The sequence below is a fragment of the Eriocheir sinensis genome, chromosome 53, assembly GCF_024679095.1.
Source record: "Eriocheir sinensis breed Jianghai 21 chromosome 53, ASM2467909v1, whole genome shotgun sequence".
In the NCBI taxonomy this organism is placed as follows: Eukaryota; Metazoa; Arthropoda; class Malacostraca; order Decapoda; family Varunidae; genus Eriocheir; species Eriocheir sinensis.
This window is the reverse complement of record NC_066561.1, coordinates 4,251,214-4,266,075: the sequence shown is the minus strand read 5'-3', so window position 1 is coordinate 4,266,075 and position 14,862 is coordinate 4,251,214. Positions and strand designations below refer to the sequence as shown.

Genomic DNA, 14,862 nt, shown 5'->3' with positions numbered 1-14,862 from the left:
AAAGAGGTAAGAGGAAGGGGAAGAAGAAGAAGAGGAATACGAGGAAGAGGAGGTGAAAGAGGAAGACGGGGGGGGGGGGGGGGCAGAGAAGAAGGTGAAGGAGGAAGAAGAAGAGGAGGAAAACAAGAGTGCGAGAAAGGAAGAAAAAGAGGTACAAAGAGGAGGAAGAAGAGGAAACGAGGAAGAGGTAGAAGAGGAAGAAGGTGGAGAAGGAGGAAGAGGAAAAGAAGGAAAACAAGAGTACAAGAAAGGAAGAAAAAGAGGTACAAAGAGGAGGAAGAAGAAGAGGAAACGAGGAAGAGGTAGAAGAGGAAGAAGGTGGAGAAAGAGGAAGAGGAAGAGGAAGAAAACAAGAGTACAAGAAAGGAAGAAAGAGGTGCAAAGAGGAGCCAGAAGAAGAGGAAACGAGGAAGAGGTAGAAGAGGAAGAAGGTGGAGAAAGAGGAAGAGGAAGAGGAAGAAAACAAGAGTACAAGAAAGGAAGAAAGAGGATAAAAAAATGGGAAGAAGAAGAGGAAACGAGGAAGAAGAGGTAGAAGAGGAAGACAGAGAAGAAGGAGGAGAAGGAGGAAGAGGAAGAAAACAAGAGTACAAGAAAGGAATAAAGAGGTGGAAAAATTGGGAAGAAGAAGAAGAGGAAAAGAGGAAGAGGAAGTAGAAGAGGAAAACAACGATGAAAGGGAATATGAAGAAAAGAGGGAATAGAAGAAGATGGAGAACATATAGAAGACAGACTTACATCGATATAAACACAAGATTCACCCCCCCCCTCCTCCACCCCCCACGCACACACACACATACACACGCACACACACACACAGACGCGAAATGTGTACGATAAAAAAAGCTTCAGGTACAAAAAGACGGCCCCCTCCCCCCCTCCCCCCCCCCCCCCCCACCAGAAAGGATCAAACTCCACATTCACTTTCTCCTTCTCCTCCTTCCTAACATTCCATTCCCCTTTCCTCCTCCTTTCCCCTTCCCTTTCCTCCCCATTCTTTCCCTATCCCGTTTCCCCTTCCCTTTTTTTTCTTCCCGACCCCCAGTGGAATGTTTACCTCAGAAGGGGAAAGGGGAGGAAGTTAGGGGGGGGAGGGGTTAGGGGGGGAGGGGTGAACTGTAAACACGAGACTGGCACCTGTAGTTCCCCCTTCCTCCCCTTCGCGTCTCCCCTCCCAATATTTACACGATGTTCCCTTTTAGCTCAGAGAATGGACCTGGCGCGCGGGGTGACGATGGTGGGGCGGGAGAAAGACATGAAAGAGGACGAGGAGGAAGAGGAGGAGGGAGAGAACAAGGAACAAGAGGAAAAAGGAGAAAGTGGAAAAGATGAATGTTGAAAAAGATGAAGGTGCGAAGGAGGAAGAGGAGGAAGAGAACAAGGAAAGAAGAATGTTGAAAAAGAAGAATCGTGGAAAGGAGGAGGAGGAGGAGGAGGAGGAGAACAAGGAACAAGAGGAAGAAAACGAGAAAATGGAAAAGAAGAATGTTGAAAAAGGTGAAACACGGAAAGGAGGTATAAGGAGGAGGAGGAGGAGGAGGAGGAGGAAGGGAAGGAGGCGTTCTGTATCCTCTCCACCAGTTCTTTTCCCCCTCCCAGATGCTATCCATATACAGGGGCCTTGTCTGCCCTCGTATGGAGTATGCATCTCACGTGAGGGGGGGGTTCCACAAACACAGCTCTTCTAGACAGAGTGGAGTCAAGGGCTCTTCGTCTCATCAACTCCCCTCCTCTTACTAGCAGTCGTAAACCTCTTAAATTCCGCCGCAGTGTTGCCCCTCTATCTTCTATCGATATTTCCATGCTGACTGCTCTTCTGAATTTGATAACTGCATGCTCCCCCCCCTCCCTCCCACGGCCCCGCTGCACACGACTTTCCACTCTTGCTCATTCCTATACTGTCCAAATCCCTTATGCAAGAGTTAATTAGCATCTTCATTCTTTCATCCCTTCCGCTGGTAAACTCTGAAACAGCCTCCCTTCGTCTGTATTTCCTTCTGCCTACGACTTGAACTCTTTCGTGAGAGGAACATCAAGACGCCTCCACCCAGAAATGACCTCTCTTTTGGCCACTTGTTCAATTTTTTCTTTTGCCGGAACAGCGTTTATTTTTTTTATTGATGTTTTTGCTTTTTTCCCTTGAACTGCCTCCCTTGGTATAAAAAAAAAAGGAAAAAAGGTATAGGAGGAAGAAGAGAGGAGAAAGAGGAAGAGAAGGAAGAAAAGGAAAACATGGGACATAAGTATGTTGAACAGGAAGAAAAAGTGAGACAAAGCTATGATGAGAAGGAAGGAGGGGAGGACGAGAAAGAGAAAGAGGTGGAGGAGGAGGAGGAAGAGGAGGAGGAGGAGGAGGAAGAAGAGGAGGAGGACGAAAGGGAAGAGAACATGGAAAAGAATTGTATTGAATAAAAGGAGAACTCGGAAAGGAACTAAGAGGAGGAGAAGAAAGAGGACTTGGGAGGGGAAGAGGAAGAGGAAGAGAAGAACGAGGAAGAGGAAGACGAGAAGGAGGAGAACATGGAAAATAAATATGTTGAAGAGGAAACGTGGTAAGAAACAGTAAGGAAGAGAAGGAGGAAAAGGAGAATGAGGAGGAGGAGGAAAGGAGGAAGATGAACACAAAGAAGAGGAGGAGAAGAAAAGAACATGGAAGGAAGAAGGAGGAAAACAAATAGGAGAAAGTAGAAGAGGAAGAATACCCCCCCCCCCACGCCCTTTTGACAGGTAGCCATACACACCTGTCAGCGCCCCTTCATTACCTGTGTCCTCTCTATATTCAGGTATTGACAGGTGCTCAAAGTGTCTCATTAGCAGGTGGTTCCCTTTCACTTTTTTGTTGAATTTAATGCTTCTTTTTTTTCGAATCTAATGCTTTTTGTTTTTGGAATCTAATGTTTCTTGTTGTTTTACTGAGTCAGGACGAAAAGGAGGAGGAGGAGGAGGAGGAGGAGGGGGAAGAGGTGGGTAGGAACTATAAAGAGAAGGAAGAAGAGAAGGAAGGAAGAGTGAGGAGGAAAACACGGGCAGGAAACATAATGAAACGAAGGAAGAAAAAAAAAAGGAGAGGAACAAAAGAAGGAGAAGAAGGAGTAGGAAGAGGAGGAGGAGGAGGAGGAGGAGGAAGAAGAAGACGTGGGTAGGAACTATAAAGAGAAGGAAGAAGAGTAGGAAGGAAGAGTGAGGAGGAACACACGGGCAGGAAACAATGAAACGGAGGAAGAAAAAAAAAAAGGAGAGGAACAAAAGAAAGAGAAGAAGGAGGAGGAGGAGGAGGAGGAAGACGTGGGTAGGAACAATAAAGAGAAGGAAGAAGAGAAGGAAGGAAGAGGGAGAAGGAAAACACGGGCAGGAAACATATGAAACGAAGGAAGAAAAAAAAGAAAAGAGGAACAAAAGAAGGAATAGGAGGAAGAGGAGGAAAATGTGAGAAGGAAGTATAGTGAGAAGAACAAAGAAGAGAAGGAAGAGAGGAACAAAAGAAGGAGGAGGAGTAGGAGGAAGAGGAGGAAAATGAGAGTAGGAACCATAATTAGAAGAGGAAGAGAAATAAGAGGAAAGACAAGAGAAGGAGGAGGAGGAGGAGAACGTGGGCTTGAACTGTAATGAGGAGAGGAAGAGAAGGAAGAGAGGGACAAATGGAGAAGTAAGAGGAGAAGGAGGAGGAGGAGGAGGAGGAGGAGAAAAACGTGGGCAGGAAGCATGATAAAAAGGAAGAAGGAAGAGGAACGAAAGGAGAATGAGGAGAATGAGGAGGAGGAGGAGGAGGGAGAGGAGAAGGAAGAGGGAGACGTGGGAAGTAAACATAACGAGAAGGAAGAAAAGAAGGAAGAGAGGAAGAAGAGGAAGAGGAAATCGTGGGCAAGAATTTGAATGAGAAGAGGAAGAGAAGGAAGAGAAGATGATGAAGAGGAGGAGGAGGATAAGGATGATGATGATGATGAGGAGGAGGAGGAGGTAAAGTATTCGAAGATGTCCAAGATGGTATAATTATTTTGTCTATTTTTGTTTACTTCTTTTATTTCCAGGAGTCTTCAGGTATTCTCAGTTGTCCCATTAACAATTATTTCTTTTATTCTCTTTTTATAGACTCCGAAGCTTCCTGTTTGCCTCCCAGTGTTTTTCTTGTTTTGTTTTTGTTTGTGTTTTATTTCAGGGTCGAATATGTTTCCTACCTGTCTTTTTCTCTCTCTCTGACACAGGTATTCAAAGGTGTTTTCTGTGACATTTTTTCTAATTAAGCGTTACCTGTTGTTTCCTCGTGTTTGTCTCGTTGTTTTATTTCTGGTTTTGATAACGTTTTCTACCTGTGTTTTCTTTCTCTTTATGACACAGATATCCAAAGGTGTTTTCTGTGACATCTTTCCTAATTTAGTGTTACCTGTTGTTTCCTCGTGTTTTTTTTTTGTGTTTTTGGTTGTTATTTCAAGTTTCGAACACGTATTCCTACCTGTGTTTCTCTCTCTCTCTCTCTCTCTCTCTGACCAGGTATCCACAGGTGTCTCATTAGTAACTGTTTCCTGTTATGCTTTCTCGAATTCAATGTTTCCTGTTGTTTCACTCAGTCCCTTTTCCCCTTGTTCCTCTTCTCTCTTCGTCTCCTCTTCCGCCTCTCCTTCTGTCTCTTTTTTCCTCTTTCGCTTTTCTCCTCCTCCTCTTGTTCCTCTTTTCTCTTCGTCTCCTCATTTTCCTCTCCTGTCTCTTTTTCGTCTTTCGTTTTCTCCTCCTCCTCTTGCTTTTCCTCTTGTCCCTCTCTTCCTTCTCTTCCTCTTCCTCTTGTTCCTCTTCTCTCTTCCTCTCCTCTTTCTCCTCTCCGTCTGTCTCTTTTTCGTCTTTCGCTTTTCTCCTCCTCCTCTTGCGTTCCTTTTGTCCCTCTCTTCCTCCTCCTCCTCTTCTCATTACAGTTCCTCCTTCTTCTCCTCCTTTCGTTCCTCTTCCTTCTCTTCCTCTTCTTATTATGGTCCATGCTCAGATTTTCTCTCCTCCTCCTTCCCTGTCCATAGCGTCTCTTCTCTTCGCATATTTCTCTTCATCAAGCGTCAAAGTTCTCATTTATCTTTATTTCTCTTCTTTATTTTTGTTACTTTCCGTTTTTCTTTCTCTGGATTTGTTTTGTTAGATTTTACCTTTTATTTCGTTCTATTTCCATTACGATATCTCCTCAGGTGTTCCCAGGTAGTCACAGGTGTTTCAGTCGTAATTAAACCACCTTGCATCCCTTTAAATTCCCACCTTTCTCCTATTTATCATCTATCTCTTCTTGCCTTTCCTCCTCATCATCTTTCTCTTCCTCGTTCTCCTCTTCTTCCTTCTCCTTCTCCTCCTTTTTTTCTCATATTTTTCTTTCTCCTCTCCTTCATCTCTTCCTCTCTTCCTCTGCCCCCCTCATCAGTCTCATCTTACTCTTTTTCATCATCATCTTTCTCTTCCTCGTTCTCCTCTTCTTCCTTTTCATAATGGTTTCTTTCTTCTTCTTCTTCTCCTCCTCTTTTTTCATCTTTTTCTTTCTCCTCTCATTTCTCTCTCTCTCTCTCTCTCTCTCTCTCCCTATCTCTTCTTGCTCTTCCTCATCATTATCTTTCTCTTCCTCGTTCTCCTCTTCTTCCTTCTCTTTCTCCTCCTCCTTTTTTTCATCTTTTTCTTTCTCCTCCCCTTCATCTTTCCCTCTCTTCCTCCTTCCCCCTCATCTATCTCTACTTGCTCTTCTTCATCATCATCTTTCTCTTCCTCGTTCTCCTCTTCTTCCTCATCGGTGTTTGTTTTGTTTCCTATTCTGCTGTTTTCTGCTGTTTCTTGGTGTTTGTTTTGTTTTGTTTTGTTTCCTGCGGTTTAATGGTTCCTGTCTTGATTCCAATTCGCTGTTTTATTTTGCTTTTTTTATAGTTTCAGTTCGATGTTTTTTTGTTGTTTAATGACGTTTTTGCTTTGTTTTTATGTTGCTTCATGATGTTTGCTTTGTTTTTTTTCTGTTTGCTGTTTTCTGGTGTTTGTCTTGTTTCCAGTGTGATGTTTCCTGCTCCTTTTTGTCCATTTTGTTTCCCGGTCGATGTTTCCTTCTCGGTGTTTGTCGTGTTTGTTTTCCTTCATTCACCTTCCCTTTCAGTGTTTGTTGTTTTCCTGTGTTTGTTTTGTTTCCAGTGTGATGTTTTCTGCTCCTTATCTTCCTTCACTTTGTTTCCCAGTCGACGTTTCCTTCTCGGTGTTTGTCGTGTTTGTTTTGCTTTATTCACCTTCCCTTTCAGTGTTTGTTGTTTTCCTGTGTTTGTTTTGTTTCCGGTGTGATGTTTTCTGCTCCTTATCTTCCTTCATTTTGTTTCCCAGCCGACGTTGCCTCCTGTGTCTCGGTGTTTGTCGTGTTTGTTTTGCTTTATTCACCTTCCCTTTTAGTGTTTGTTGTTTTCCTGTGTTTGTTTTGTTTCCGGTGTGATGTTTTCTGCTCCTTATCTTCCTTCATTTTTTTTCCCAGCCGACGTTGCCTCCTGTGTCTCGGTGTTTGTCGTGTTTGTTTTGCGTCATTCACGTCCCCTTTGTCTGGCCAGGTAAACACAGGTGCCCACAGGTGTCTCATTAGCAACACCTTCCTTTCATCTCCTTTCAGCTCGGCGCTTCCTGTTGTCTCGGCGTGTTTGGCTCATGTTTTTATTTACTTATTTATTATTGTTTTGTTTATTCTCCTTCACGCTTCCTTAAAAAAAGTCTTCATGTTGTTTTATCGTGTTTGTTTTTGTTTTGATGTTATTTGATTGTTTGTTTCATTGCGTTTGTTTCACCGTGTTTGTTTCACTGTGTTTGTTTCACTGTACGTGTTTGTTTGTGCTAACTTCCCTCTTTATTTCATTGTTTCACTGCGTTTGCTTCACTATTTGTTTCACTGTTTGTTTAATCTTGTTTGTTTCACTGTGCTTGTTTCACTGAGTTTGTTTCACCTGCTTGTTTCACTGCGTTTGTTTCACTGTTTGTTTAATCTTGTTTGTTTTACTGTAAGTTGCACTGAGTTTGTTTCACCTGCTTGTTTCACTGAGTTTGTTTCACTGTGCTTGTTTCACTGCGTTTGTTTCTCCTGCTTGTTTCCCTGAGTTTGTTTCGCCTGTTTGTTTCACTGAGTTTGTTTCACCTGTTTGTTTCACTGAGTTTGTTTCGCCTGTTTGTTTCACTGCGTTTGTTTCTCCTGCTTGTTTCCCTGAGTTTGTTTCGCCTGTTTGTTTCACTGAGTTTGTTTCGCCTGTTTGTTTCACTGAGTTTGTTTCGCCTGTTTGTTTCACTGAGTTTGTTTCATCTGTTTGTTTCCCTGAGTTTGTTTCACTGTGCTTGTTTCACTGTGTTTGTTTAACTGTTTATTTAATCTTGTTTGTTTCGCCTGTTTTTTTCACTGAGTTTGTTTCACCTGCTTGTTTCACTGTGTTTGTTTCACTGTGCTTGTTTCACTGTGTTTGTTTCACTGTGTTTGTTTCACCTGCTTGTTTCCCTGAGTTTGTTTCACCTGCTTGTTTCCCTGAGTTTGTTTCACCTGCTTGTTTCCCTGAGTTTGTTTCACCTGCTTGTTTCCCTGAGTTTGTTTCATCTGCTTGTTTCACTGTGTTTGTTTCACTGTGTTTGTTTCCCTGCGTTTGTTTCACTGTGCTTGTTTCCCTGAGTTTGTTTCACTGTGCTTGTTTCACTGTGTTTGTTTCACTGTGCTTGTTTCCCTGAGTTTGTTTCACTGTGCTTGTTTCCCTGAGTTTGTTTCACTGTGCTTGTTTCACTGTGTTTGTTTCACTGTGCTTCTTTCACTGTGTTTGTTTCACTGTGTTTGTTTCACCTGCTTGTTTCACTGAGTTTGTTTCACTGTGTTTGTTTCACTGTGTTTGTTTCACTGTGTTTGTTCCACTGTGTTTGTTTCACTGTGTTTGTTTCACTGTGTTTGTTTAACTGCGTTTGTTTCACTGTGCTTGTTTCACTGTGTTTGTTTCACTGTGTTTGTTTCACCTGTTTGTTTCACTGTGTTTGTTTCACTGTGTTTGTTTCCCTGCGTTTGTTTCACTGTGTTTGTTTAACTGCGTTTGTTTCACTGTGTTTGTTTCACTGTGTTTGTTTCACCTGTTTGTTTCACTGTGTTTGTTTCACTGTGTTTGTTTCACTGTGTTTGTTTCCCTGCGTTTGTTTCACTGTGCTTGTTTCCCTGCGTTTGTTTCACTGTGTTTGTTTCACTGTGTTTGTTTCACCTGTTTGTTTCACTGTGTTTGTTTCACTGTGTTTGTTTCCCTGCGTTTGTTTCACTGTGCTTGTTTCCCTGCGTTTGTTTCACTGTGCTTGTTTCCCTGCGTTTGTTTCACTGCGTTTGTTTCACTGTGTTTGTTTCCCTGTGTTTGTTTCACTGCGTTTGTTTCACTGTGTTTGTTTCAGCTGTTTGTTTCACTGTGTTTGTTTCACTGTGTTTGTTTCACCTGCTTGTTTCACTGCGTTTGTTTCACTGTGCTTGTTTCACTGTTCGTCTTTACCACTTTCGTTTCACTGTTTGTTTTATCCGTCTTTGTTTCACTGCTTCACCGTCTTTGTTTCACTGTTTGTTTTAAAGTGTTGATTTCATTTTTCATCGTGTTTTTCTTTTTCTTTATTGATTCGCTTTATTTTCGTTATTTTTTTGCTTTCTTTTCTTTTTGTTATTGGATTTGTTTTGATTTTCTCTTAGGATTGTCTTTTCTTGTTTTTATTTTTATTTTCACTGTTTATATTTTTCCTGTTTTATTTTTTCCCTGGAGTCTGTATCACGCGTTCAAATTACCATACTCTTGTTTTCTCTAAGGATTGTCTTTTTTTGTTTTTGTTTTTGTTTCACTGTCAATATTTTTCCAGTTTTTTTTTTTTTCCTAAAGTCTGTATCACGCTTTCTAATTACCATACTCTCGTTTTCTCTTAGGATTGTCTTTTTTAAGTTTTGGTGTTTCGTTTCACAGTCTATATTTTTTCTGTTTTTTTTTCCCTGGAGTCTGTATCACGCGTTCTAGTTGCCATACTCTCGTCATCGTGTTTGTTTTATATAGATTGTTGTTTTTATTTAGTCAAAGTTGTTTCACGTTCCCTAATGAAGTCACATCATTAAGTAAGTCGAGTCATTTACCTTGTTTCCCTTATTTTGATTTATTTTCTTACCTGTTCACTGTACTCGCTTTGTTTGTGTTGTTTTTTTATTTCCTTGAGTTTGTTTTACTTTCCCTAATGAAGTCACACCATTAAGTAAGTCGAGTCATTTACCTTGTTTTTCTTGTTTTGATTTGTTTTCTTACCTGTTCACCGTGTTTGTTTTGTTTGTGTTTTTTTTTTTTATTTCCTTGAGTTTGTTTCACGTTCCCTAATGAAGTCACACCATTAAGTAAGTCGAGTCCTTTACCTTGTTTTTCTTGTTTTGATTTATTTTCTTACCTGTTCACCGTGTTCGCTTTGTTTGTGTTGTTTTTATTTCCTTCAGTTTGTTTTACACTTTCTAATTAAATCACGCCACTTTGTTTTTTTTTCAGTTTGTTTTGCTTTAATCAAGTGACTTACTTATTTTTTTTTCTTTTTTTCTTTTGCATAAATTCTCACCATTAATCAACTTGCACTACTTCCCTTGCTTTTCTTGTCCGTTTTGCATTACTTAAGCCACATTGTTCACCGTGTTTTTGTTTTGTTTCTTTGCATTAAACAAGTCGCACTATGTACCTTGCTTTCTTGTTTGTTTTGAATGGCCATATACTTTACCTTGCTTTTTTTGTTTTTCATTAGCTGAGACGAACGAATTACTTTGTTTTTTTTCTTGTTTGTTTTGCATTAATCAAGTCAAACCATTTACCTTGTTTTCTTGCTTGTTTTGGATGAATCAGGTCGCATAATCTACCTTGCTTTTTTGTTTTTCATTAGCTGAGACGCACGATTTACCTTGTTTTTTTTCTTGTTTGTTTTGCATTAATCAAGTTGCACTGTTTTTACCTTGTTTTCTTGTTTGTTTTGAATGTGTTAGCCCGTATACTCTACCTTGCTTTTTTTGTTTTTCATCAGCTGAGACGAACGAATTACCTTGTTTTTTTTCTTGTTTGTTTTGCTTTAATCAAGTCGCACTATTTTACCTTGTTTTCTTGTTTGTTTTGAATGTATTGGGTCGCATAATTTACCTTGCTTTTTTGTTTTCATTAGCCGAGACGCACGATTTACCTTGTTTTTTTTCTTGTTTGTTTTGCATTAATCAAGTCGCACTATTTTATCTTGTTTTCTTGTTTGTTTTGAATGTTTTGGGTCGCATAATTTACCTTGCTTTTTTGTTTTCATTAGCCGAGACGTACGATTTACCTTGTTTTTTTTTTCTTGTTTGTTTTGCATTAATCAAGTCGCATTATTTTACCTTGTTTTCTTGTTTGTTTTGAATGTATTGGGTCGCATAATTTACCTTGCTTTTTTGTTTTGATTAGCCGAGACGCACGATTTACCATGTTAATTTCCTGTTTGTTTTGCATAATTTAAGTCGCATTATTTACCTTGTTTTCCTGTTTGTTTTGCATAATTTAAGTCGCATTATTTACCTTGTTTTCCTGTTTGTTTTGCATAATTCAAGTCGCATTATTTACCTTGTTTTTGTTTTCCACTGCCTGAGACGAACGAATTACCTTGTTTTTTTTCTTGTTTGTTTTGATTTAAGTCGCATCGTCTGCCGGGTTATTCTTAATTTGTCTTGTTTTTTATTCCCCTGAGTCCGTATCACGCGCTCTAATTGCCATGCCTTTGTCAACGTGTTTGTTTTCTTTGTTATGTTGTTGTTGTTTGTATTTCCTCAGGATGTTCCACGCTCCCTAATTAAGGCGTGGCAGCCCCGTCAGTCTATTTTCACTTGCCGTCACATTGAACAACAAAACACAATGAGCAGTCACGTCTAAGTCACATGAAAGGGAGAACATGAAGAGGAAGGGAACATAATTGAGGAAGAACATGAAAAGAGCGAAAATGATCTTTTTTTTAACAGGAAGGAAAGCTTTCATTGAACAACAAAACACAATGAGTAGTCACGTCTAAGTCACATGAAAGGGAGAACATGAAGAGGAAGGGAACATAATTGAGCAGGAACATGAAGAGAGTGAATATGATCTTTTTTTTGTACAGGAAGGAAAGCTCACATGAATATGATCTTTTTTTTTTACATGACAGAAAGCTCACATTGAACAACATAACACAATGAGCAGTCTCGTCTAAGTCACATGAAAGGGAGAACATGAAGAGGAAGGGAACATGATTGAGCAGGAACATGAGAAGTGAATATGATCTTTTTAACAGGACGGGAAGCTCAAGGGCGTAAACAAGAGGAAACAAACAAACACACAAACAAAGAGACCCACAATGGCGCTGCTCCCGTATATAGTTTTCAGTAGAAGAGTTCAAAATAGAGAAGAAAGAGTAATTTGGAGGTGTCTTGATATTCCCGTCTTGATGAAGTTTAAGTCGTAGGCAGGAGGTAATAGCAGACGAAGGAAAGGTGTACCAGAGTTTACCAGCGAAAGGGGTGAAAGAACGAAGGTGCTGGTTAACTCTTGCATCAGGGATTTGGACAGCGTAGGGATGAGCGACGGTAGAAAGTGGTGTGCAGCGGATGAAGACGGAACTTAAAGAGGAGGGAAAAGATAAAGAAGAAAGAAATACGAAGAAGGATAATGAAGGAGAAAGAAACATAGAGAAACAAGAGAACATAAGAGAGAAAATGACTGAGGAGAAAATGAAGAGGAAAAATAACATGAAGAAGAGAGAACATGGAGGAAAAAAAAAACATGAAGGCGAAAGGAACATGAAAGACAAAGAACACAAAGGGAGAGAGAGAGAGAGAGAGAGAGAGAGAGAGAGAGAGAGAGAGAGAGAGAGAGAGAGAGAGAGAGAGAGAGAGAGAGAGAGAGAGAGAGAGAGAGAGAGAGAGAGAGAGAGAACATGAAACAGTACGAACATGAAGGAGGAACATGAAGTAAAAAAAAAAAAAAAATCAGTCACATAACTCACTCCTGTTTCGTCCTTGGTGTGTGTGTGTGTGTGTGTGTGTGTGTGTGTGTGTGTGTGTGTGTACCGTCTTTTGTTTGCGTCATAAATGTGCCATACAGCTGTTTTGTGTACGTGTGTGTGTGTGTGTGTGTGTGTGTGTGTGTGTGTGTGTGTGTGTGTGTGTGTTTCTAGCGTTGTTCCGGAAGATGAGATGAAATAAATGACCCAAAAGAAAAGAAAAAAAGAAAAAAAGGAGGAGGAGGAGGAGGAGGAGGAGAGTGAAGATAATAGGTGGAACAAGAAGAGGAAGAAGAGGAGGAGGAGGAGGAGGAGGTGGTAGTGGGAAGAAGTAAAAATAACAACGATAATAATAATAATAATAATAATAATAATAATAATAATAATAATAATAATAGTAATAATAGTAATAATAATAATAATAATAATAACAATAATAATAAAGGAAAGTAATAATGATAAGAAGCGAAAGAGAGTAAGAAAGAAAAACTAATAATATACCAGAAAAAAACAACAACGACAACAAGAAGACCAAGGACGACGAAGATAAAGAGAAGGACGAAGAAAGGAGGAGGAGGAGGAGGAGGAGGAGGAGGAGAAGAAGAAGAAGAAGAAGAAGAAGAAGAAGAAGAAGAAGAAAAAACAAGATCAAGAATAAAAAGAAAAGGAAAAGACAGGAAAAAATAAAGAAAATAAGGAAACGAAGAAGGGGAGAAAAAAAGAAAAAGAGAAAGAGAGAAAATGATAACAAAAGAAGGAAGAGAAGACAAAATAAGACAAAGAAAAGGTGGAGGACAAGGAGGACGAAGAGGAGGAGGAGGAAGAGGAAAGAAAATAAACAATAAGAAAGGAGAGCAGAAGACGAAAAAAAAAGAGGAGTAGAAGGAGGAAGAAGAAAAAGAGGAAGAAGAAGAAGAGCCAGAAGAGAAGAAGGAAGAAGAAGAGAGGGAGGCGCATCATCATAATCATTAGAAGGAAGAGGAGAAGAAAACAACGAAGAGGAGGAGGAGGAAGAGGAAGAGGAGAAGGAGAAAACAACGAAGAGGAGGAGGAGGAAGAGGAAGAGGAGAAGGAGAAAACAACGAAGAGGAGGAGAAGGAAGAGGAAGAGGAGAAGAAGAAAACAACGGAGAGGAGGAGAAGGAAGAGGAAGAGGAGAAGAAGTAGACAACGAAGAGGCGGAGGAGGAGGAAGAGGAAGAGGAGAAGAAGAAAACAACGAAGAGGAGGAGAAGGAAGAGGAAGAGGAGAAGAAGAAAACAACGAAGAGGAGGAGAAGGAAGAGGAAGAGGAGAAGAAGAAAACAACGAAGAGGAGGAGGAGGAAGAGGAAGAGGAGAAGGGGAAAACAACGAAGAGGCAGAGGCGGAGGAGGAAGAGGAAGAGGAGAAGGAGAAAACAACGAAGAGGAAGAGGCGGAGGAGGAAGAGGAAGAGGAAAAGAAGAAAACAATGACGAGGCAGAGGAGGAGGAGGAACAGGAAGAGGAGAAGAAGAAAACAACGAAGAGGAAGAGGCGGAGGAGGAGGAGGAGGAGGAAGAGGAAGAAGAGGAGGAAAAAACAGAAAGGATAAAAACAGAATGAAGAAAAGAAGACGAAAAAAATATACCGTATAAAAAAAAAAGGAAAAAAAAGAGGAATATAAGGAGGAAGAGGCAGAAGAGGAGGAGGAAGAGGAGGAGGAAGAGGAGCATCAGAGCATATCAACATCATCAACAACAGCAACAGGAGGAGGAGGAGGAGGAGGAGGAAGAGAAGGAGCAAAAGACGAGCAGAAGAGGAGGAGGAGGAGGAGGAGGAGGAACATCAACATCAACAACCAAAACAGCAGGAGGAGGAGGAGGAGGAGGAGGAGCAGAAGACGAGCAGAAGAAGCAGGAGAGGAGGAAGAAGAGGAGGAAGAGGAACATCAAGTCACCAACATCATCAACAACCAAAACAGCAGGAGTAGTAGTAGTAGTAGTAGTAGTAGTAATAGTAGTAGTAGTAGTAGTAGGAGAAGGAGGAGGAGGAGAAGACGAGCAGAAGAAGAAGCAGAAGAGGAGGAGGAGCAGCAGGAGGGTCGGTAGGTATGCCACATCTATTTTCCTCGTGAACACAGCGGCGGTAGTTGGCTCGGCCCCCGCTGGTTCGCATTCCTGCTGCAAATATGACTGCTTCCCAATGCCCGGCTCTTTATTTATAGAGGGTGACGTGCCGCGGGGGGGAGTTGGGGAGGAAGGGGATTGGGGAAGAGGAGGATGGGGAATGGGGGAAGGGGAGGGAAAGCCATCTGCATCCCTTCGAGAACTACATTCGTGTTTTTTTCCTTCTTTTTCTTTTTCTTCAGTTTTTTCTTTCTTTCTTTTTCTTTTTTTTCTTCCTTCGTCTGCTTTACTTTTTTTTTCTTTTTTTTACTTCATCATCATCTTTATCTTTTTCTTCTTCTTCTTCTTCTTCTTCTTCTTCTTCTTCTTCCTTCGTCTTCATTTTTTTTGTTTTTCTTCTTTTTTTCATCATCTTTTTCTTCTTCCTCTTCAGTTTTTCCTCTTTCTTCTTCCTTCGTCTTCTTCATTTTTTTCTTCATCATCTTCTTCATCCTCTTCTACTTCCTTTTTAGTTTTCCTCTTTCTTCCTCTTTTTTCTTCTTCCTTCTTCTCCTTCATTTTTTTTGTTTTTCTTCTTTTTTTCTTCATCTTCTTCTTCTTCTTCCTTCCTTTCGTCATTCACATTCCCTCTTTTTTTCCATTTCTATTCTTCTTTGTCTTGTTCTTTTCTTGCTCTTCTTCTTCACTTCCGTTATTCATATTTCCTCTTTTTACCATTTTCTTCTTCTTCTTCTTCTTGTTCTTCTTGTTCTTCTTTGCTTTCGTCATCTTTATTTCCATTTCTCTTCATCTT

General features: G+C 40.5%; 1 protein-coding gene across 1 annotated transcript in view; it reads right to left on the bottom strand.

The window, feature by feature from the left end:
• The window catches only part of LOC126983113 (junctophilin-1-like), a 51,899-nt gene that overhangs the window by 14,875 nt on the left and 22,162 nt on the right, over positions 1 to 14,862 (bottom strand). The window lies entirely within an intron of this gene.